General features: G+C 43.4%; 1 long non-coding RNA gene across 1 annotated transcript in view; it reads left to right on the top strand.

The window, feature by feature from the left end:
* Nucleotides 1-23763, top strand: part of LOC116633206 — a 54415-nt gene extending 30652 nt beyond the window's left edge. Inside the window, exon 5 of the long non-coding RNA XR_004299585.1 lies at nt 23571-23763. This is a non-coding gene — a long non-coding RNA (uncharacterized LOC116633206). The remainder of the gene's footprint in view (nt 1-23570) is intronic.
* Nucleotides 23764-24180: the final 417 nt, after the last annotated feature.

The following is a 24180-nucleotide window of genomic DNA, read 5'->3' on the forward strand; positions in this document are numbered from 1 at the left end:
TGTGAATTGTAGTGCATGACTGGGGTACAGGTTTTTTTTTGTCATATCACTGCTCCCTTGTGCTGAGTGATGACTCAATTCTCCCACAAATTTCTCTATTGAACCACTCTACCGCCCTGAAGCTTCCATCTGTACAGTGTGATATGACATCATTTGGCCTATCTTTAACTCAAAGTAGCATTTACATATAAGTCAGCCTCTCTCTTCCTCTCTCTGTCTCTTTCTTTACCAGCCCAACATCATTAAAATAGTAGTCATTGCTGCCAACACTTGCGTGAATGGCATCAAAAACTCTGATACTGAAATCTTTCAGCAGGACTTCATTCTGAGGCAGTCAGCCAGAGGAGGATCTGGAATATGTTAATATTAGAATCTCAAGCCTGCTAGCCAATTGAAAACCCTTACATTAAAAATGTAGGTTAAGAAAACTATTAAGACTCAGAAAACATGTTTGTGGATCCCCATTTAAGAAACACCACAGTATCATTCAATTTAATCCTTTCAACAATTATCTCCATTTTACAATGAGAAAACTGGGGCTTACAGGGGTTAAATAACTTGGCCAAGGTCTCATAGCTGATAAATAGCAGGGTTGGTGTACATGGAGAGCACCAAGCCTGTCCATGTCCAGAGCCTCCACTCATAACTGTGACTGTCAAGGCTGTTTTCTCATAAAAGCTCATGCTGGGATCTGTTTTTCCAAAGTGGGCAGAGGCTACATGGGACCCTCCAAACTACCTTACATAGCCTCGCTTCACTCCTTGATCTAAGTCCTTTATGTTCCCCTAAATTAAAGAAAGACTTGTTGAATTGTAGCCTCAAGACAAAGAATACAAGAAACACAGAACTGTATTCACTTTATTACTCTAAATTTCATTCATGTCCTTGTCACTGCACAGAAATGCATTTTTCCATAGGTGTGATCAGTACACACACTTGTGTCCCCTCTGAGAAGCTTCTCTGTCTTTCCAGACATTTAACATACAGTACTCTGCTCACAGGACAGATGTAGCACTTAATACATTGTATCACACTCCCCTTTCCTTTCCTGAACTGTGAGCACCTTGGGGACAGGAAGCTCATCTTCCTTATTTTTGTAGCATTGGAAGAGCACTGCACAGTTTGATGTGCATTTGCTGAGTTGAATTCTGTCATGATCTCATATATTAATTGGCCGTATTTAAAATAAACCTGATCTCTTGGTTCTTTTCCTGGACATTTTCCATCTCTAGTCTTTTTTTTGGGGGGGGGGCTTGCTGTTTCTGTCTTCATCATGGTGGAGAGCTAATTTTTGCTAAGAGCTGTTAGAGTGCCCGAGCCAGTAATCAGCTGGAAAGAGTGGCCATAATCGCATTTCCTGCTTCTATCAGGGCCTTGGATCCTGCAAGACAACATAGCATCCTGCTGGAGCTCATCCCAAGTGGGAGACTTCAGGAAAGGCCCAGAAACACAGCTACAGGGTCTTTGTCCACCCTCCTTTGTGGTCTGCAGGGTCTGGGCTGAGAGGGCAAAGCTCTTTGGAAACTTGGAGGTTGAATTCTATATATGTTATTACTATTAAATTGGGGAATGGAGGAGGCAGAGAAATGGGACCTCCATGATGAAACTTTGCATTTCCTTAGAGACTGTCCACCCTGGTGGGGTGTGAGCTGGGTGGGCAGTGGGTTCTTGGAGATGCTTGAGGTGAGCAGTGAGGGATAAAATGCTTCTGGCCCTCCAAGGACACAGATATTATCTTGGGAATCTCTGAAATGGAAAGGAAGGAAGGGAGGCTCTGCTTTTACCTTCTTTGTTTCCCTCCCTCCCTCCCTTCCTCATTTTTTTCTTCATGAATTTATTGAGCACTTGCCATGTGCTAGAGTTGGGTGATATACCTGTAGAGAAAACACACCAAGAAGTTCTCATTTAGCAGGAGAGGTGACAATGACCATGTAGCATGATGATGAGGTCTATGCAAGGAGTCAGGGGGGCAGAGTGGGGAGCAGCTGACTGCTTAGAATGGGAGGTAGGGGTCAAGGAGGGGAAGGGTTCATAATAGAGCTGGCATTTGTCATGAATATTGCAGGAGTTTTCCAGGTGGTGAAGTGGGGAAGGGCACCCAGAAAAAGGAAATGATACAAGAAAGGGTTTGGAGGTATGAAGGAGAATTGGATAGGTGTCCAGGAAAGGGGGTATGTAGCGTTTCAATAAAATGTATGTGTTAGCAACTCGAAGGCTACTCTGTTGTAGAGCATTGTCACAATACATTGGTGGTGTTCTTAGTCATTTTTGACTATTTGTGATTTTATGGAAACCAAAATCAAGTTAACATCTAGATAAAATATGTGTTGTTAATAAATTGTGAATTTTTTTATTAGATAACCATGGGTTTTGTTGTATCTGGAACATGACATGTCATGAGAGTGAGAGATGAAGAATGAAATGAAGATACATAGAGCCAACTTAATGTTGACTTGCTACTTATGTGGTTTTTTTTTTCCTCCTCCCCCCCTTTTTACAATGGGAAAATCTCAAACACACATAAAAGTAGAGAGACTAGTATAATGAAGCCTTACATACCCACAGCCCAGCTTTGGTGACCACCAATGAACTTCCATTTTTGTTTCTTTGATTCCTTCAATTTTTAAAAGTAGGCTCCATGCCCAGCATAGAGCCCAAGTGGGGCCCAAACTCATGACCCTGCAATCAAGACCCCTGCTGAGATTAAGAGTCAGACACTTGGGGCGCCTGGGTGGTGCAATTGGTTAGGCATCCAACTCTTGGTTTCTGCTCAGGTTGTGATCTCAGGGTTGTGAGATTGGGCTTTGTGTCATGTCCCACACTGGGCTCTGTGCTCAGTGTGGAGTTGGCTTGAGATTCTCTCTCCCTCTCCCTCTGCCCCTCCCACTTGTGGTCTCTCTCCAAATAAATAAATCTTAAAAAAAAGAGTTGGACTCTCTGCTGACTAAGCCACCCAGGAGGCTCCCTTCGATTTTCTTTTTTAATTGTTGGGGTATCTTGAAGCAAATCCAGTACCTGTAGATACTTCAGTATAATTTCTTAAAAAAAATATAACCACAAATATGTACCAGATTATTTCTTTTAAAAAATACAACTACAATATCATTTCATACTGAACAAAATAAACAAAAATTCCTTAATATCATGCAAAATTCAGTCCATGCTTAATTTTCCCTGTCTGAAAAATGTATTTTTACAGTGGTTTAAATCACAGTCCAACCACAGTCCATGTACAGTGTCTGGATGATTTATCTCTTGTCTCTCAATCTATATCCTCTATATACCCACCCTTTGTCTTACAACAAATTAAAAAAATTTTTTTTAATTTTAATAAACATTTTTTTAAGGAACCTGGTTTGTTTTTCCTGAAGAACTCCCAGAGTTTGGATTTGGCTGAGTGTACCCTTGTGGTGCTCTTGAACCAGCTTTTCTAACCTCCACATTTTCTAAGAGCTGATAGAACTAGTGGCTGTTCAGATCCAGACTCTTTCTTTTGGCAGGAAGGCTTCGTAGGTGGTGGTGTCTGCTTCCTATTGAATTAGTAGTTGTTCCGTGATAAGTGAGGTTAACTTTAGTTACTGCGTTCAGGGGATGTCAGACTAATCCATTCTTTATAGAGTTTGTATTTGAGCAGGAGTGGCAAAAACAGGTTTGCTTTATAAAGATCCACCTGCTGACTATATGGAGAACCAGCTAATGAAGCGATCCTGGAGGCAGTGAGACCAGTTGAAAGCAATTGCAGTGGTTGAGGCAAGAAATGAAGATTTCTTACTAAGATAAGGGCCGCAGAGGTGGATAAGAGCGCCCACATTTGGGAGATATTAAGTAGGAAGAGCGTGTCTACTGGAGGCAGGATAAAGGAGGAGAATGTAGTTAATCAGTTAGCCTCTTTGTCTTTCTTTCTCTAAATACATCATACCTTAGGTGATTTCATTCATTCTCATAGTTTTAAATCCCCTTACATGCTGATGATTTTAAAAAGTTGTATCTCTGGCCTTAAAACTTTCATTTTGAACTTCACACACATATCCACTTGTCTACTGAATACCTCCACTGGGGTCTTATCCTTCCATGTCCAAAACTGTACTCTTGTCTCCACCAACTGACTTCTCCCCCAGTCTTCCCCATCCTAGTAATGGCACTTCTAGTTATTCAGACAAAAACCCTAAGAATCTCTTTGTTTCTTATCTGTCCCTCACACTCCCAACAAATTTTGTCAGCTCTACCTTCAACCATATATGAATTTGAACTGTTCTCGGCAACATTGGTCTGGGCCAAAATTGAGTCATCATTAAGCTAATCCTCAGATCTCACTCTTTACACTCTTGTAGGAGACTGGGTAGGAGAGGGGGACTTGGAGATTTAAGGCTTGAAGATGGTGCCTTTTATTAGTCCTTTTTAGTTCTTGGCAAAGATAAACAATGCTCATTCTTCTTTGCTCGTCTTTATTCTCCCTCTAGTCCCAAGGCATCCAATACAATCGCTCCACAGTGGTGATGTGGTAGATCACACAAGGACCCCAGTTCTTTATCCCTACCTGGATCTATGACTTCTACCATGTAACTTGGCAGTGCTCTCTCACTGACCCTGGGCTTGGCCGTGTGATTTGCTTTGACCACTGGAATGTTAGCAAAGTATGATGCAAGAAGAGGATTGAAAAATGCTTGGACAATTGGGCTTGGTCTTCCTCTCTTGCACCTCTACCATTACTATGAGAATATCCTTGGACTAGGCTGTCAGAGGATGGGGGATAATGTGAATCAGAGAGCTAAGGCTGGCCTGGGTAAACTAACAGCCAGTTGACCCTCCAATGTATGACTGAATTAAGCCAGGATCAGAAGAGCCACCTAAACAGCCACCCAGATGCATGAAAAATTAGGGTTTCACGGTTGTTACTTCTTGTTAGGCAGCACTATAGCAATAGATAGCTAGGGGATTTCAAATATATATCCACCACGTGGATCTTTTCTCTTAACTTTGGATTTGTATATGAAACTATCAGACACCTCTATTGGATATATAGAAGACCGTTCCAACAACACATGACCAAAGCCTTTGACAAAGGTTCTTCCCCTAAATGTTCCCATCCCATGACAGCATCCATCATTCACCTAGTAGCTCAGGTCAAAAAGTAGGAATAGTTTTTTTTTTTTTTTTTTTAAGATTTTATTTATTTATTTGACAGAGAGAGACACAGCGAGAGAGGGAACACAAGCAGGGGGAGTGGGAGAGGGAGAAGCAGGTTTCCCTCCGAGCAGGGAGCCCGATGCAGGGCTCGATCCCAGGACCCTGAGCCGAAGGCAGACGCTTAACAACTGAGCCACTCAGGCGCCCCTCGAATCATTTTTTTATTACTTAATTTTCTTTGTATCTCTCATCCAAATTGTCAGGTTGTTTCTATCTTACATTCAAAGTATATCTAAACCCACCCATTATTCCCTGTCTCTACTACCAAGCTTTAGTCCATATACTTCCTTCTGTATCATAGTCACCTACCTGGTCTCTGTTTCCATCCTTGACTTATAGTCAAGTCTCAAAATGCCATCCAGGATAATTTGAAAAAAAAAAAAAATCCCTCAGATGTGTCAACAAAAGCACAGAAAATAAAAGAACAAATAGATAAATTGAACGATACTGAAATTTAAAACTTTTGTGCTTCAAAGGACACTGACAACAGAGTGAAAAGGCAACCTACAGGAGAAAATATAAACAAATTATATATCTGATACAGGGTTAATATCTAGAATATATAAAGAACTCCTAAAACTCAGCAATAAAAAACCCAAACAGTCTGATTAAAAAATGGGCAAAGGATTTGCATAAACATTTATCAAAGAAGATATACAAATAGCCAATGAACATGTGAAAAGATGCTCAGCATCACTAATCATTAGGGAAATCAAAACCACAATACAAATCAGTACCATCTCACATGCATTAGGATGGCTACTATTGAAAAACCAGAAAATAACAAGTGTTGGTAAGGATATAGAGAAATGAGAACTCTTGTGCATTGTTGGTCCTGTGTAAAATGGTACAGCTGCTATGGAAAAGAGTATTGTGGTTTCTTGAAAAATTGAAAATGGAATTATCATGATCTAGCAATCCTATTTCTGGATACATACCCAAAATAATTGAAAGCAGGGACTCGAACAGGTATTTGCAGACCCATGTGCATAGCAACACTTTCACAATAGCCAAAAGGTGTAAGCAACCCAGTATTCATGGATAGGTGCATGGGTAAACAAAATGTCATGGATACATACAAGGTAGTATTATCCTTAAAAAGAAAGAAAATTCTGACACATGCTACAACATGGATGAACCTTTAAGACATTATGCTAAATGAAAGAAGATCAGAAAATACTGTATGATCCCACTTATGTGAGGTACGTAGAGTAGTTAAATTCACAGAGATAGAAAGCAGAATGTGGTTGCCAGGGTCTGGGGGAGTGGAGAATGGGAAGTTACTGTTTAATGGGTACACAGTGTTGGTTTTAGAGGGTGAAAAAAATTCTGGAGATGGATGGTTTTGATGGTTGTACAACAATATATTTAAGGCCACTAAACTGCACACGTAAAAGTGGCTAAAATGATATAATTTATGTTATGTGTATTCAACCCCAATTTTATTTTTTTTAATTAAAAAATTTTTTAAAAAGATTTTATTTATTTGAGAGAGAGAGAGAGAGAGAACAAGAGCACAAGCGGAGGAGAGGGAGAAGCAGGCTCCCCACCAAGCAGGGAGCCTGATGCAGGGCTTGATCTCAGGACCCTGGGATCATGACTTCAGCTGAAGGCAGACACTTAACTGACTGAGCCACCAGGCACCCTCTCAACCCCAATTTTTATTTTTATTTATTTATTTATTTTTAAGATTTTATTTATTTATTTGACAGAGAGATACAGTGAGAGAGGGAACATAAGCAGGGGGAGTGGGAGAGGGAGAAGCAGGTTTCCCGCACAGCAGGGAGCCCGATGCGGGGCTTGATCCCAGGACCCCGGGATCATGACCTGAGCTGAAGGCAGACGCTTAACGACTGAGCCACCCAGGCGCCCCTCAACCCCAATTTTTAAAAAAAATGGCATGAAAAAAACTTTCCTCAGGCATTTAAAATACATTTTAATATCTTCTTTTGATCAAATCAACAATATAGCAAAAAAAAAAAAAAAAAAGAAATTCAGGGACAATGAAATAAATTATTGGCCTTTTTGGTTTAAGGTAGTATACCTGTTTTTAGACTATTATTCCATATCCAGACTCTATTCTTTATTCAGCTTACACCACAGCTCTTTAGCTGCTATCTTTAAAAAAATGACCTATGTTATGTAAGAATATACATTGTATTTTAAAGTATAAGTGTCAGTTCTTTCACTCCCTGATCAGAAAGCCTTCAAAGACGTCCCATCTCCGCTCTTCCCATGGCCTTCAGGCTCCAGAGGATCCAACTTGGTCTATCTTTCCAATCTCCTCTTTTACCACTTTTCTCCTAGCTCATTTTGCTCTGGTGACCTTGGCCTTCTTGCTGGGACTCAAATTCCCAAGTTTGGTACTGCCTCAGGGCCTGTGTATTTGCTATTCCCTCTGCCTGGAATACTTTCCTTCCAGATATCTGCCTGTCTCATGCTCTTGCTTCAATCTGATCTGGGTTCAACTGTCAATTCCTCAGAGGCCTGTTCTGGCCATTCTATCTAAAACAGACCCCTCCCTCTGCTTCATCACTCATGACTTGCTACCTCACTGTTCTGCTTAGATTTCTTATTAGTACTCATTACTACCTAGGGTTACATTACATACTCATCCCTTGTCTATCTCGTTCATCTCTCTTGTTGACCAGCATCCTCAGCTCCAAGAAGAGTACCTGACACACTGATGACATTTAATCAGTGTTTGTTCAATGCATGAACTCTACAAATGTTTATTGAGTTCCTACTATGTGCCAGACACTGTGAGCTAAGTTTCGGCAATCTGTGTGGAAGGTTATATTATTGACTGACACAAGATTTTGAGATAGGGAGAACTGGGGACAGTTAGGTTGTTTAGATGGGTTTGGTCTGAGATACCCTGGACTAGCGGGTAGAGATGGAGAAGTGCAGTTGTAGCTCTGGTATGGAATTCAGGGGCCTCTGAGAGATTGGCAGGAATGTAATAGAACTTCTAGAACTCTACACTGGGACTAACTACCAGTCTGTCCAATCTGGGATCCTATGTCTGATGGGGAGAGAGGAGGTGTTGAAGGAAGAGTGGTCAAGGTGGTCCATAATATCAATAGTAAGACCCATCCTAAACGGAGCCTCCAGTGATATGGCTACAGGAACCATGAGTACATGTCCGCCCCCAGAACCACAGGCTTCCCCACCAGCTCTCTGATGCTGGACATTCCCTCAGACAAGAAAGCTACTCACTTGGTCGCTAGAGAGAAGCTATGAAGGCAAGCATTCCCATGAATGCTTGTTACAGAGACATATAGATGACTTATACTGGAATTTTCCAGAAGCCAGGTTTTGGGGGTTGGATGGAGAGAGAATCTGAAGTCTGGGGCAAAGAGCAAGGGAAATTGGAAGATGGGTCAAGAAATTGCACATACTGAAAAGCACTAATTTCTTCTTATAAGTCTTTACCCATCAATTTCCAGATAAAAACTGCCCTTACATTTGTATACACTTCACAGTTTATAAAGTATTGCCTTGAAAAGTCAGGTGCTCCTAAAATTGAATTCCACCTGTAGAACCTTTGGAAAATTTACTCAATCCCTACAAACATCCTTATTTGTTGACCACAGGTAATAATAATAATCTGTTCCTCATGGTATTAAATGAGACAAGTTATGTAAAGTGTTTAGCGCTGCCAGCACACGTATATTCAATAAACCTTAGTTTCCTTCCCATTTCCTTTACTTGAGCCTTACACCAGCTCCGGGAGGTAAGTTTGCCAGGTATTGTCATCATCCCACTTTACAGATGAAAATCCAAGGCCAGAGAGATTTATCCTGACTTTTCTAAAGCCATAGAACTTCCAAGTAGCAGAGGCAGGATTAGAATTCAGGCCTTTCGTCCCCATGTTGTCTCCTCCCGCCTTGCTGCCTCTAGCTCATCTCTGATCATGCTGTATCGATGGTGGCCCATGGTGGAAATGGAGTTCACTATGTGGTCTGTACCGTAGGCCAGGAGGACGCTGCCCCTTTTGTTTTTGTTATAAAAGACTTTTGAAAACATAGAGAAGCAGAATTCTGAAAGCTGAACAATGGACTTACATGTTATCAACAATATTCTGATCAAATTATATAATCTGTAATTACATCTTGCCTTTTAGACATAACCTTTGTTGCTCTATTTCTAGCACCTCAGTTGTCTTTAATTTCACTTTTCCTTCACGGTTGAATGCAGACTTGGCTGGCTGGAGAGCGCTGGGTGGCCAGTCAAAGCTAATGGTTCACCTTGGCCTCCACTGTCCTAAGTTTATGAGACTTTTTACCTTCTTACTAGTATCAGCACTACCCCCTTCCCTTTCCTGGTTACTTTTTTAAAAAGTAGCAAATTCAACACAGTATTTAGACCATTGCCCAGATGAACACGGCTGTCTGGCAAGGTTAGTGATCTTGCTGACTCGAATTGTTGAGTGAAGGCAAGGTTATTTTGCCATGGCTCAATGGAGTCTGCTAATTTCAAAGCCTAGAAGGGTGACTGGTGTGTCAGGCCCTGAAGATCATGCTGATTGCACTTCCGAAGGTGGGACATGGGTCATGAACGGCCGGTATTGGTCCTAAACTCGTGTCTAGCCAGGAGGTGGCGCTCTTTCTCTGCCCAGTTGGTAGAGAGTGGTCCATACTGTGGGGAGGGAAAAAGATGAGCTTCTGTAGCTTGGACTGCCATTTCAAAAGGCTCTGAGACCCAGGACCTGGGTTTGCCTCTTCTGAACAGGCACATAAGTCACTCGAAGGAAATGGCATGGGGCTTCACTTCTTCAGCCACCAGAGCCACTTCTCTGCCCCGTCCTTTTAGAGATTCTCTCCCCTTAGAATGAGCAGTGGGGTCTGGGAGAATGATCAGAATGGAGGATAGTAATCAGGGTGCAAGAGAAACTGGAAAGAAGACAGGATGGCTTAGGGACTGCTGTTTGAAGTGCTGGCTTCTCTCTCTCCCTGTTAGGAGCCCCCCTTCTGCTCTTGTTCTGGAGTAACCAAGTCATCCTGTATTTCTGCACACAAGAACTCCATCCCCAGGCAGGCTTGTGACCTGAGCTGCTATTTGCTCTAAGCCGCTTTTGTTTTAGATAGATTGTGGGGAATCTAAGGTCTGAACTGGGAAGAAAGAAGAAAGGAATAGGAGGGATGAAAATCGAGAACAACAGGAGTAAAGAGCCCAACAGACAACAGAGAGAAAAACAAAAAGAGATACGCAGAGAAAGACAGAGATACAGCAAGAGACAGTTGGCACATATGCAAGGGTGGGGGCACTGATTTGGAGGCAGAAGAGATCTGCATCCTAGCAGGACTACCTCAAGCTCTGGGACATTGGGAAAAATCACCTGACTGCTTTGAACCCCCGTCTTCCTATCTGAAAATGGGAATAATTACACTTTCTCTATACCGCTGTGATGAGGACCAAATAGAATGCATGGAAGTTGAAGTGGATATTACCTGATGTCAACCAGACCTTAAGAGAGAAGATGTGGTCCTGGCTTATGCTGAATTCTAATGGTGGGGCACAAATGCTACCAGGAGCTCTGGGAGAAAACCCCAGTCCCCTGCACCCTAATCCTATTTTCCTAGAGGATTTTATAAAAGGGGAAGTTTACGTGCTTCCAGCTCCTGGGCAGAGAAGTCTCCTTGCCTAGGGTGGCATTGAGTGTGTGTCTGTGTGTGTGTGTATAGCACTTCTAGATTACTCTTTTCCACACTTAACACTCATAGCTAATATCTTATTGAGTTTACTATGTGCCAGGTGCTTTTCAAAGCACTGCATGGATTAACATTTAATCTTTATAACTGCCTGATGAGGTAGGGACTACTGTTAGTCTCATTTTTACAGACGTTGAAACTGAAGCAACAGACAGATAAAAGGAAATTGCTTAAAGTCACACAGGAAGTAGCAGAGGAGATTAAAACCCAGACCATCCAATGTCAAGGTCCTCATCTAACTTTTGTGCTATCCTGCATGCCCATTGTCTGAAAGGTCCTGGACTCCAGACCTGGACTTGTTTAGCAGCAGCTGGGAGCAGACAGCGGGGTTTCCAGTATGGTTGTTCCCATGAAATGAAGGTACTCCATGGTTTTAGTTACTTTCTTTGGTGCCGAAATTGTGGGAGAGTGAAATCCAATGACAACTTCATTTTGCCTTGCTTTCTATTAGAAAGTGGTATGAAAGTGACCGGGTGAGCAAGATTCCAAAGAGGCATCAAGGAAAGACTTTGTAGTTATCCTCATTTTGCTTCCATGCAGATGTGTTTGATACTCATTGCCTGAAAACAAGGCTCACAGTCTACTGGTCGCATTTTCCCCCCAGAGAAGGGGAAATCTCCACATGGACTCTTGGGAGATCTAAGACCCCATTTAGGGGATCTTCCTGAGGGCTTCTTCTAACATACTCCCTGCTCTGGTCTTCTTGTTTTATTGAGTAGTTTTTAAAAAGAAGGTGCTGGGTTGCTCTATTCCCTATGTTCTACCATGTTTGAGACATCTGCCCATTATTCGAGCAACAATCTGCTGTAATTTGCAGTTATGTCAGACTTGCTTTCCCTTAGGCCTTCCTAGACCTCTTCTTCCTGTCTTCAGGCATTGAATGTTGCTGTGAGAAGTCTGGAACCAGCCTGATGTTTTTCCCTTTTGCTTATTCTGTTTATTTTCTTTTTCTCTGAGGTCTAATGCTTTAACAAGGATGTGTTTTCTTGACGTCCATCATAACTTGTTTATTCTGATTATTCTTTTTCTTTGTTCAATAACTAAGCTCTATCTCGATGTCTATTACTCTGGAATAATTGTTCTTGGGATATATGATGTACCATTTTGATTTGCTGATTCTTGCTTCATCAGTGAAATTTTCCTGTATTATATTTCAACAGATTTCTTGATTTCTATTTTTTTTTTAAAACCCTCAGGGGCACCAATTATCCTTTTGTTTGACAATCTTTGTCCTCTATACCTGTCACTCCCTAACTAGTTGCTTTAATCTCTGTTTTATTTTCTCCTCTTTTGCTGTGATTACATCATGCTTTCCCCCAGTCCTGTCAATTCTATTTTTCATCTGGGTCGATGCCATTTCATTCAGCTGCTTCTAATTTATTCAATTTGTAATAAGTTTATTTTAGTTAGCAATTTGTTTCTTTAGTTCTGTGACATTTCTTGATATTTCATTTTATTCTTTCATGTTCTGTTTACTGATTTTATATTTTTAAGTTCTTCTATAGAATAAAACTCTCATGGGAACCTAGTTCTGTTCCTTGGGTTACACCTCAACTTAGATTCGATTGGATTTATAATCTTTCTTTTTCCTGTTCTCTGTCTCTCTGGAAAGATGGTAAGCTCTGCTGGCCCTAACCACCTCTACTAAGATCCCTGCTGGGATGGAGGGGCTTCTATTCACTGGGGTTTTCCCAGTAGCTTTTCCTAGATCTGCCTACTTACTCTCTCAGGCTATGCCTCCCCAAGTTGTAGGGTATTTGTGAAAATTCTCAGGAATCTTTGGACGCAATTGTCTTCCTATGTTCTACCCTTGTTCAGAATGATGTAAGGAGCCATTCTGATCATACCAGAATATTTTGTTTCTTTTCTTAGCTACTATTTTGGGCTTCTGTGGTATAGAGTTCTACCCCATTCCTTCTTTGGTTGCTGCTTGTGACTTTTTGTTGGTTTATTTCACTTTTTTTTTTTTTTTTTTTGCTTTATTTCGTTGAGTACTTGGAGAGATTCTGTGTACTTTCTCTACTTAGTTGCTTCTGCCTGGAAATCTGACTTATTTTTTTAACTAGAAAAAATGCTATGACTATTAAAATAAAGCAAAGAGATGTCCATTATCTCTGGTTTCCTGACCAACTGTTCAAGTATGCTTTTGAGTACATTAATATTGTGCCTGGAAGAATAAGGTTAATAAAATCACCCTTTTTAGCTTGGCTGCTAATTTGAAAACAGACTGGGACAGATCTATAGAAGCAAAGCTGTACCACCTTTTCTCTCCTTACATGAGCTTTACCTTCCCAGATAGTTCTGAAACTGACCTCATAAAGGGCTTCAAGCAATGTTTAGATTTGCTTGTTTGAGTTTGCATTTCATTATATTGATCTTAGCTAACATTTCTCTTCTTTTGGTGCAGAAACTTTGGGGATTTTCCTTGTCCTCCGGGAAACTTCAGTTTTGCTCCCAAAGCCTTTCAACTGATTAGATGAAGGTCATCCACATTACTGAGGAAATGTTTACCTGAAGTCATCTGAGTGTAGATGTTAACTACATCTACACAACACCTTCAACACAACACCTAGATTAGTGTTTGACTGGATAACTGGGTACTATAGCCTCGCCATGTTGACACATCAAACTCATCATCACAGACCGGACAGGGCAGGGGCAGTGGAAGGACAAGATATTAGAAGGGTTGGTTTGGCATATTTAATGCCAGAATTTAATAGGTTAAAAACATGTTCCCGCTCTTCCACTCTGGCGGACATGACCAACAAGGAGAACACTCACATTTACATAACTCAGCATAGTGAGTTCCTTGGAAACACTCACCATAAAACTGTCCATGCGAAGGTGTACTGTGGGCAACTCTGCTCGCTATGTCTCCCTGTTGGAGACTCATAATACACATCACCATGTTGAAAACCATGAGAAATCCCACAGCAAAGAAACTTATTTTCTTTTTTTTATTTAATCTGGCTTTTCCCAAACTCATTTGACCATGAAACCTTTCCATTCTTTTCCTCATGTGACATCTATCAACAGAGCATGCTTCGGGAAAGTCTGGCTTAATCTCCTCTCCCTAAAGTAATAGCCCGGTTCACTTGGGGACCAATGAGGTTTCCCTGATAACACAAAAAGAACAACTTTTTCAATCACTCGCTGCACATAAACATCTTCTGCTTTCCTGGTATTCATGAAAAGTGCAAGATTGGCTGACACAGGAAAGTGGAATTTTGCTGCTTCTGTCTTGTGTATATGACAAAGCGTTTTAAGAGATAAACAATTCAAAATCATTTTCACCAACTCTTTCAGCAAAATGGTCTCTAGGAAAGTATTACTTTGCATATCACTCAGCATACCAGTAGGTATCCTCAGGGGCTTCAGAACCCCTGTGGGAAAGCTTGATCTTGCACACTTGTGAGCTGGTGCCCCGAGCAGCAGGGAGCAATGATGCCAGCAATGTGCTATTGATCTCCTCCAACAGCAAATTCCTCAACTAGTTCTTGAGTGTCTGCTAAAGGCTCAACCACAGTGCATGTGTGGGTGTGTAAGCACATAGGAATAAATAAAGAGCTAATAGTTTGAGTTAATGGACTTTTGTGGTAGGATTTGATTTAGTAACAAGTACCCCTTAAATAATAGTGCCTTAAACAAGACTGGGGTGTATTTTTTTTTTCTCATGTGACATAGTCTGTGACAGCTAGATTGGGGTTCCAAGGTGAAAGGGATCCAAGTTCTGGCTTGTCTAAGGTGTTTCTCTTATCTTGTCATATAAAATGGCTTATACCATGTCCTCATTACAGCTAGGAGAGAGGTGGAAATGGTGTCGAGCAGGCACATTCTCTCTCTTTGAGATGCAACAGAGAAGTTTCATACATCACAAGAGAAGTTTTGTACATCCCATCAGTCACGTAGCCACATACAGCTTTGGGGAGGGGGACGCTGAGTGACAATCCTTATTCCAGGTGGCCAGGAAACCCAGCAAAAAAATCAAGGGTCTTGTTATTCCGGAGAATGGGAGAACAGATTTTGGGGAACAACTAACATTCTCTTCTACAGGGTTATATGAAATATGAAAAGACATTTATTAAGCCCTTGACTTTTTCTGAGAAGGGTGCACCACAGACCTTTCATGCCAAAGACTGGATTAAGGGATTTGGGTTCCAAGAGCTGAGAACCAAGAGGTGAATAGCTTTTATACCTCTGAGTGGACTGGAACCATACCAGGATAGGAAACATTTGAGGCTGATACTCTTGACTGTTTCCAAAGTACTACCAAAGTACTTTTATTTTTAATAGCAACTTAACTTATTGCATTATAATTACTTTTGAGTGTGGATGTGTCTGCCTCCCCAATTATACTGTGCTCCTTGAGGGCGGGGACTCTGTTCTGGGTCTGACTCATGGAAGGTACTTAGTAAACATTGGCTGAATCCAGTGTGGGGAGTTAACACCCACTCCCATTCCCACTTCTGTCTCCAGAATGACCTGAACTCTGAACTTCTCTTGTGAATTAATTAGAAGTGCTGGGGGAGAACCCAAATACTAGCTGGAGATTTGGATTCATGGCATCAAGTCTATTCTTGGGAGCCCTGGCTGTTGACCGCTTGCTTACAAAATCTAACTTCATATGGGGAATATTTGCTCGAGCTTCTGGATGCCACTCGTTCTGGCTGTCCATTACCACATCTCAAACTACCCCAGACCTTTGTGGCAGGAGATAACTGTTGTGCTCACAGACTCTGCTGGTCAGGAATTTGGACAAGGCACAGTGGGGATGGTTTGTTTCTGTTCTACAATGTCGGGGCCTCAGCTGGGAGACTCAGAGGCTAACAGTGACTCAACACCTGGGGACTGGAAGTATCTGAGGATGATTTGCTTGCTGTCATGTCTGACAGTGGGTGTTCCTGGAACATCTACACATGGTCCCTCCTTGTAGGTTGGGCTTTCTCACTCCAGTGGTGAGCTTCCCAAAAGGTAGAGCCAGGTAGAAGCTGTATTGCCTTAGTTCTAACTTAACCTGGGAAGTTATGCAGCATCATGTCTGCCATATTTGGTTCTTTGTGGCAATCAGAAAGGCCCTTCCAAGATCAAGAGGAGAAGAAATAGAGTCTACCTCTTGATGGGGTGGTAGTGGTGGCAAGGTTCTGGGAAGGGCACGTGGGATTGTAAATATACTTGCAGCTGTTTTTTGGAAAACACTCCATCTATTGGGCTCATTCAGAGGACTGAGGAGCAAGGATTCTGATTCACCAAGGACTTCTGGCAGGATGATGCCATCAGCCTCATTCCAGACAGGCCCAAGAAGACCCAGGAGCTTTGGCAAAGTCTCCACATCCCCCTGGCACCCTGACAAGCAGCATGGGGTTGTGGAAATCTCTTTCAACTGGGAGTCAAGAGACCTGTGATCTGACTGTTGTGTGATACGGGATAGGCCACTTAATCCATTCAAGTTTCCCCTATCTGACAGATGAGAAGTTTGGATTAGATCAATTGTTTTCTAATCCCTTATGGGGGGAGGATTCTTCTCTTCTTAAATTTGTATTGTTTCCAGGGGGCCTGGCTGGCTTAGTTGGTATTGCATGCGACTCTTGATTTCTGGGTTGTGAGATTGAGCCCCACGTTGGGCATGGAGCCTACTTAAAAAAAAAAAAAAAAAAGAAAAATAAATTTGTATTTCCAAATAAAAGTTTAAGTGGAACCCAATATATGAGCTGAATAAACGTTATAGAAAGGGGCTTGGGGGATATATATATGCCCATTTGTTCCTTCCCACTCCCTGAGGATTCTCCATGGAAACTCAGTGCTCCTCAGAGTATGTTTGGAAAATCCTTGAACCAGGATGTTTCCTGAGGGTCTCTAGGATGGGATTAGGTGAGAGAGGAAAGACCAACCACTCATCTCTCAGATTTCCATCAGAGTAGTTTGTTTCCTTCCTGCTCCCTGCTTGAGTCCCCACTGCCCCCTCTCAGCCATCTGACACTGAAGTAAATGTCTGGGAGGTGTTCTGGGTGAGTCAAGGTCCCACAAATCCCTGGGGAGAGCAATATTTAAAGAGCAGTGGTATCTATTGGTATTGTTTGAATTTGGGGCCCTTACAGCTTCCTATAATTTGTGCCAGACCAGCCTGGTCTGGGGAGAAATTGGGGACCCTATGGAAAGGCCTGAGGGCTATGCCAATTGTGGGCCCACAGTTCCACCTTTGGGGCCTCAGCTGGTGACTCAGGGTGACCCTGAAGAAGAGAGGTGCCCTAGGTTGGCTGTCACAGTCCTTTCTCTGCGGCTCCTGTCCACTTTTCCACCATTGTCCCTCCATCTGTCCCCTCCCCACCCCCTTCCCAGCCCACTCCCACCCCCACTTTTTCTCTCCCACATTCTCTGCTCCCTATCTTTGTCTCACCATCCTGTTCTCTCTTTAAAGGAAAAAAAAATCAATCCACAGAGCGATTAGATTTGCAAATGAGCGGGCAGGAAACTGGGAACAAAGGGAACCAGAGCCTAAGAGGGAGCAGGTATAATTACTGTAATTAACTCAAGCAGCAGGGACACATCCCCTAGTCAGTGGTTGCTGTGAGGCACGGCAGGGGAGGCTGAGGGGAACGAGGGGCTGCCAGGAAACTCAGACGACTCCCCCCCCACCCTGGGTCTGAGGCATCCTTGTGGGGGCCCTGGCTAGGAAGCTCCTCATTGAGCGCAGGGGTCAGTAGCCATCTCATCCCCTGTTCTGGGCTCAGCAGGAGCAGGGAGGAGGGAATCCAGGCTCAAAGGACATAAAATGGTCTCTTGCCCAGCAGAGTGGGGCCAGAGAACAAAGTGCCCTCTTTCATCTCTTAGCGGGACACTTAGCTCTTTACCTGCTTGATGACATCCTGAGAGCCTGCTCTGGTGTCCCTGGGATCCAAACATTTCTAGACGCCTTGGAGGGGAACGTATCTCTGATCCCATGAAACTGTCATTTCTGTGTCTTTAACCATCCCCAAATATTCACCTCTTGGCTCTTGAGGCCTTCCAGGGCACCTTTGCAACCTCCTCTTTCATAACTGCCCCTCATCAGCTCCTTCCCCAGCCAGGTTAGGCCCTGTGCTGCACCCTGAACATGCCTTGCATTCTTCTATTTCTGTGCCTTCACAAGTGAGGCGGTCCCTTTCCTGCTGTGCTGCGCTTTCTCAAATGCCAGTTGGTAAAAAGTTAATCCACCTTTTGAGATATGACTGAAACTAAAGCTGCTTCTCCAAGGTCTATATTCATCTCACCCTTCACAGAAGCCCACAGCCTTTCTCTCTCTTATGGACCTTACCTCACCATACCCCCTCTTGAACTCCTTTCCTTTGAGGAAAGCAGATGGACCCTGGCTTAAGATTCCTGGAGTTTAACAACCATCTTTGGGGTTCTGTGTTAGTCAGACCCCTTTCCCTTGCCAGTGACAGAAACCCCAACTCAAACTGGCATAAACAACAAAGGAAATTTATTAGTTGGAGTGACTGAAAAGTCTGGGGTTGTTGCAGGCATGGCTGGATCCAGGAACTCAAACATCAGATCTCTCTCCCTCCTGTCCCCTTTTCTCAGTGGGGGTTTCACTCCCAGACAGGCCCCTCTACAGCATGGTCCCCAGCTTCTCCAAGCTAATAACATTTCTAGAGTCAGCCATCCCGGGGAGTTTTTCCTTCCTGATGTTCCAACACACACCTGAGATTGAGTCTCATTGGGTTAGATTGGGTCCAGAGCCAATCGCTGGGTTGGGGGAAATGAAACCCAGTGATTGTCCAGGGTGGCCTCAAGTGCTCCCTGATGGGATCTGAGGTAGATGTGAGGCCAGCTCTGTCCAAACTCCGTGGTTCCCAATGAGGAGGAGTAGTTCCTCAAAAGAAAATAGAAGGACATAGCAGAGATGCTGCACAGGTAGAAACAGCAGGTGTCTGCCACTGACAGAGCACCCAGGTGAGGGCCCCACCCTGGAAATGTCCCATATCCCCTCATTTTTATACTCAACCCATCCTTCAATACCCAACCCATGTCCACCAGTTTCGAGAAGCCTCATCTGCTCTAGGTGCCTAGAGTCTGTACACTTCCCTGGCACACACCTTCATGCTGCCTTATCATGATCTTTATCTTCCATTTGTTGTAGCCTCATTGGGGCAACAAGACTACAGACCTACTGGGAGTAGGGACGTGGCCATCTTTGTGTGCCCCTCCCACTCTGCTACAAGGCAGAGGGTCCAGGCACCCAGACAACACTCCAGTGAGCCAAGCACAGAACGCAGGTCATCTCCAGGCCTGAGAACTAGCCGGGTCGCTTACCAGCCTGTGACCTTGGGGAGAGCCCCTTGATGTCTCTTAACTTCCGCATCTAAAAGCTGGGGCTATGAACACACCTGTTTTACAGAGAACCATGAAAAATAAAGGAGATACTATGTACAGAAGTACCTCCCACTCTCTTCTCAGCTGAGCCTGACCTATCTTCCTCCTATTACATAATTGGGTATTTAATTACCACTGAGATAAGAAAGAAGCATTCACTGTCCTTATTTCTGTGATGCTGGTCTCTGCTTCCCTAATCATTTTTGTTTTTGTTGGCCAGCTCCGCTTCTTGTTCATCTACCTTTTAAACAGTGTGCACATGCAAGGTGGCAGAGTGTAGTGGTCAACAGCACAGGCTTGCGTCTTAGGTCGCCACCATTAGGGTTGTAGTTATACCATCTGCTAGAGTGTAGCCTCAGGCAAGTTACTTCATCTTTCAGTGGCTCAGTCCCTCAGCGTTGAAATGAGAAATCACAATGATATCTACCTCAAGGGGTGGGATTGAATGGGTTAATTTGTGGAAAGCACTCAGAACAGGACTCGGTGGGGAGGACTATAAAATGTTAACTATTATTCCTATTTTAATGTCTGAAACTGAAATACATGATCAGTATTAGGTCCAGTCAGTTCTTTCTCCTCAGAACTTCTCAAATTCATTCTTTCACTAATAATTTCCTCATTCAGTCCCTCATAATTCCAAGCACAGAATTCTCCCACATCCTCCTGATTGGTCTCCCCTACCTGTCTTGCCTTTCATCTATGCTCCACACAAAAATCTAATCATATTTCTCCCTTGATGTAAGTCTTTGAATGGCACCCTATAATGATTAGGATACAAAGGCCCCACTCTAGGGCATGACATACAAAGTGTTTTGTGATTTTTCCCTTTCTTCTTTAACCACATCTCTCTCCACTGCCCTTCCTGTCTGTCCTCCTTCCCCAAGCATATCTGCTTTCTCTCACCTTTTTGTCTCCTCTTTTTTTCCTGGCCACTTCTTTTTTTTAAGGATTTTATTTATTTATTTGACAGAGAGAGACACAGCGAGAGAGGGAACACAAGCAGAGGGAGTGGGAGAGGGAGAAGCAGGCTTCTCGCTGAGCAGGGAGCCCGATGCGGGGCTTGATCCCAGGACCCTGGGATCATGACCTGAGCCGAAGGCAGACGCTTAACGACTGAGCCACCCAGGTGCCCCTGGCCACTTCTTCAGCATTCACTGAGCCTCAGTTTGAGCATCACATCTTCACAAAGGTTTTCTGACTGTCTAGCCTGTCCCTCCCCAGGCTGCTCTAGATGTGCCTCACCTAGAGCACTCTGGGAATATCTCTAGCCCAGCAGTTGTTGCTTTGCGTAAGTGTCTCCTCCATTAGACTATAAACTTCCTGGGGTCAGGGTCTCATGTTGGAATGCCTAGCTCTGGGCACAGTTTCTGGAACTTCATTTGGGCTTGGTGCTTGTTGAATGAATTGAATAATGATAGTCCCTCCTGAATTTGTCAGGCCTCTTCTGGTTCTAGTGACAGAAACTGGCTTTAGGCATGGCTGGATCCCAGTACATCCTCAGGACCACATCTGTCTCCATCTCTAGGCTTTGCTATCCCCTATCTGGGTTCCACTCCCAAGATGGTTCCCTGAAAATGACCACTGGCAGCTTTAGTCTACTCACTGAGCAACCCAGTGAAAAATTAGCATCTCTTTCCCAAGATTTTCAGCAAAAGTCTCCACACCACTCTCATTAGAATAATTACTTGCTGTCCCAGGGACATGAAATGTGGTGATAGGTCAGAAGTCACTGAATTGTATTTCTTACAGTTCTAGTTCTGGAGGCTGAGAAGCCTAAGATCAAGGTACCAACAGATTCAATGTCTGGTGGGACTTGCTTCTAGGTTCATAGATGGTGCCTTCCCACTGTTCCCACACATGGCCAACTGGGCAAGGGAGCTCTCTGGGGTCCCTTTTATAAGATCACTGCTTCCATTCATGAGGGCTCCCCCTCATGACCTAATCACCTCAAAGGGCCTCACCTCCTAAAGCCATAGTCACATGGCCCTTCTCAGAGCTGGGGGATGGTGTCATGGTCACATGGGTGAGTGGGCAGGTGTGTTCCCCAAAAGAAAAATGGGGTGCTTTTGCCAGAAACAGGTCATTGGGGAGTAAAACCAATATTTTCACAGAAGTGCCAGGTGCTGCTGGTTTTTATATAAACACTTCATAATGATCAAAGAAATCCATCCCACGGATGAGAAAGCATAGGTTTGGAGTGGTTGGGTGACTTGCCAGGGTTTATATAGCTCATAGGAAGTGGAGTCATATCCTCACCCTGACAAGTCTGACTCCAGAGACCTCCCCCTTTAAAAGTTTCTAAAAAGGAATACTTACACATAGTAAAAATTTGAAACAGTGCAAAAAGGTGTAACAGTGAATAGGTATGTATACTTCAAGCCTTGACCCTGAGCTCCAATTTCCCCCTCCCTGCCCCCAATCATCCACCCAGAAGCCCTACTTTTATGCTTTACTCTGCTGGCCACAATAGTCTTCGGTCTAGGGCTAAGGTGTCCCCACTTCTGAGGGTTTTACCCCATGTCCCATGGACTATGAGGTCTTTCCATTCTGGCTGGTGGAGCATAAACCATCTCCAGCCCCATGTCAAGTGCGGACACTGTTGAGCTTACTGCTTTGCGTTGGGTCTTCCCAGCCTCTGGTGGCTTCTCCCATGTGTGCTGACGAGTACTCAGGCCACAACTAGAGGGGACCTCTGTGAACCGCTGGAGCTCTCTCTTCTCTGATACTGTTCCCTGCAAGTCTAGCTGCTTCGCCACCCTGAATGCCATCTTGGTCACCTGAACTCAGGGAGACCATCGGGCTCTGCCTTGGGTCCTCCTCCCTGATTGGTGGCCGGAAATGACCTGCTGGCAGTGAGCTGGGACAGTTTAGGACTTGCCTCTTTCCCTCTCCCTCCTCTCAGCCATCAGTTACCCTTCCCACGCTGTCTGCTGCTCAGTGTCTTAAACCATTGTTTGGTTTTAATTTTGTCTGTTTTTTTTTTTTTTTAAAGCTATTTAAGGAAGGTAGGGTAAATCTGGTTGGATAGAGTCCCTAGTACTCTATCATGGCCAGAAATAGTGCTACTTTCACCAGCTTTTTGTGATAGGCGATGCATAAACGAGCATTTATATCCCTCTTCTTTTTATATACCTTCTTGTACCTTTGCCACACTGTTGTGCACCTTACTTTTGTTACTTATTATCCCTACAGGTCATTTTATATAGAATGACTTCATTCTTTTAAAGGTAGAATCTGCACTCCTAATCCCTACACTATTCTGCCTCAGTGAATGACAGCTGAGTTATTAGTGGCTATAATTGATGCTCGGTAAATAGTTGATGAGTTGAATAAATTATGGTGAAACTGCACCCAGGTGGCTGGACTCATGTTCTGATGATGGGAGGAAACAGGATGCTCCACATTCGGTTTGGGGTCCTTTGTATTACACTCTTCTGTTCTCTCCTCTCACTTCTCGGAAGAGCTTCCTCTCACCTCCTGGTCTATGGTAGGCTGAGACAGTCATATTTAAACCTCAGCTCTTGTCTCCTCTCTCCCATTGCATATGAATTCAATTTACACCACAAAACCACATTCATTTTATAAAAAGAGGTGTACCTGTACCCATTCGGGGAAGCACTGTAAGATGATATGAAGTGTGCCTGGGTAGTGCCTGGCATTTAGAAACTCAGTAAATGCTTTTTGGATGAACTTGGGGTTGACTTGTGTCTTGTGCAATTAAAATCTAGCTGCCTGCACCACCCCACCGAAGAGTCTTGGTTGTCTAACATCTAGTTAGGACCTATTAAGTGATGCTGTCAAAGATGAGTGTATAGAGATGTTCATTGACTCATTATTTATAAAAGTAAAGCTTGGAAATCATTAAATGTTCATAGCAATAGAATGGTTAAGTGGTGAAAGATTAGCATATAGCATTAGTATTGTGTGTGTGGGCCTGCTATAACAAAACTACTATAGACTCAGCAGCTTATAAACAAATGTTTATTTTGCACAGTTCTGGAGGTTGGGAAGTCCAAGGTCAAGGTGCTGGCAGATTCTGTGTCCGGTAAGAGCCCCTTCTTGGTTCAAAGATGGCTGTCTGCTTGCCACATCCTCACATGGTTGGCAAGGCAAGGGAGCTCTCTGGGGGTCTCTTTTATAAGGGCACTAACCCCATTCCTTAGGGTTCCACCCTCATGACCTAATCACCTCCCAAATGCCCACCCCTTAATACCATCACATTTGTGAATGAATAAGGGTGAATGAATAAGGGTGACAAACACTCAGTGTGTAGCAAGTATTAGCTCTTTAAAATGTGTGTCTGTGTGTGTGTTACAGGTTAACCTGGCACCAGATGAAAGTCAACCACTTCATCTGGACTTGGACTGATTTCTTTCCTTTACCACTGTCTTTGGAAGCTAACATTCAGCCTGAGACTCAAGTTCACTATCACTTCTCCTGGTTCTCACAGCAGCCTCACAAAATGGCTTATTTGCCTCATTTCTACAGAATAACTAGTTCCAGGCCATATGTATATGCAGAGGAATTCAGGTTTAAAACATTTTTTTAATTACTTTTTTTAGAGCGTGCGGGGAGGGGCAGAGGGGGAGGGGGAGCAAATCTTAAGTAGGCTCCATGCCCAGGACAAAACCAAAATAGGGTTCTATCTCACAACCCTGAGATCATGACCCAAGCCAAAATCAAGAGTGGGCTGCTTAACTGACTGAGCCACCCAGGTGCCCCAGAACTCAGATTTAAGTTCAGGTCCTCCTGACTCTAAAGCCTGAGCTCCAGCTGCTTGTGGGGTTAAAACATTGTTCCCAAAGTGTGCTCTGTAGAGCTCTACTTCTACCAAATATTACAAGGAAATGTTTGCATTTGTTCTTGAGGTATTTGCATTTCTGTTATGATCTGAAGTGATCCTCAGTGTACACAGTAGTTTCTAGCA

Source organism: Phoca vitulina, unplaced genomic scaffold (genome assembly GCF_004348235.1).
Source record: "Phoca vitulina isolate PV1807 unplaced genomic scaffold, GSC_HSeal_1.0 scaffold7, whole genome shotgun sequence".
In the NCBI taxonomy this organism is placed as follows: Eukaryota; Metazoa; Chordata; class Mammalia; order Carnivora; family Phocidae; genus Phoca; species Phoca vitulina.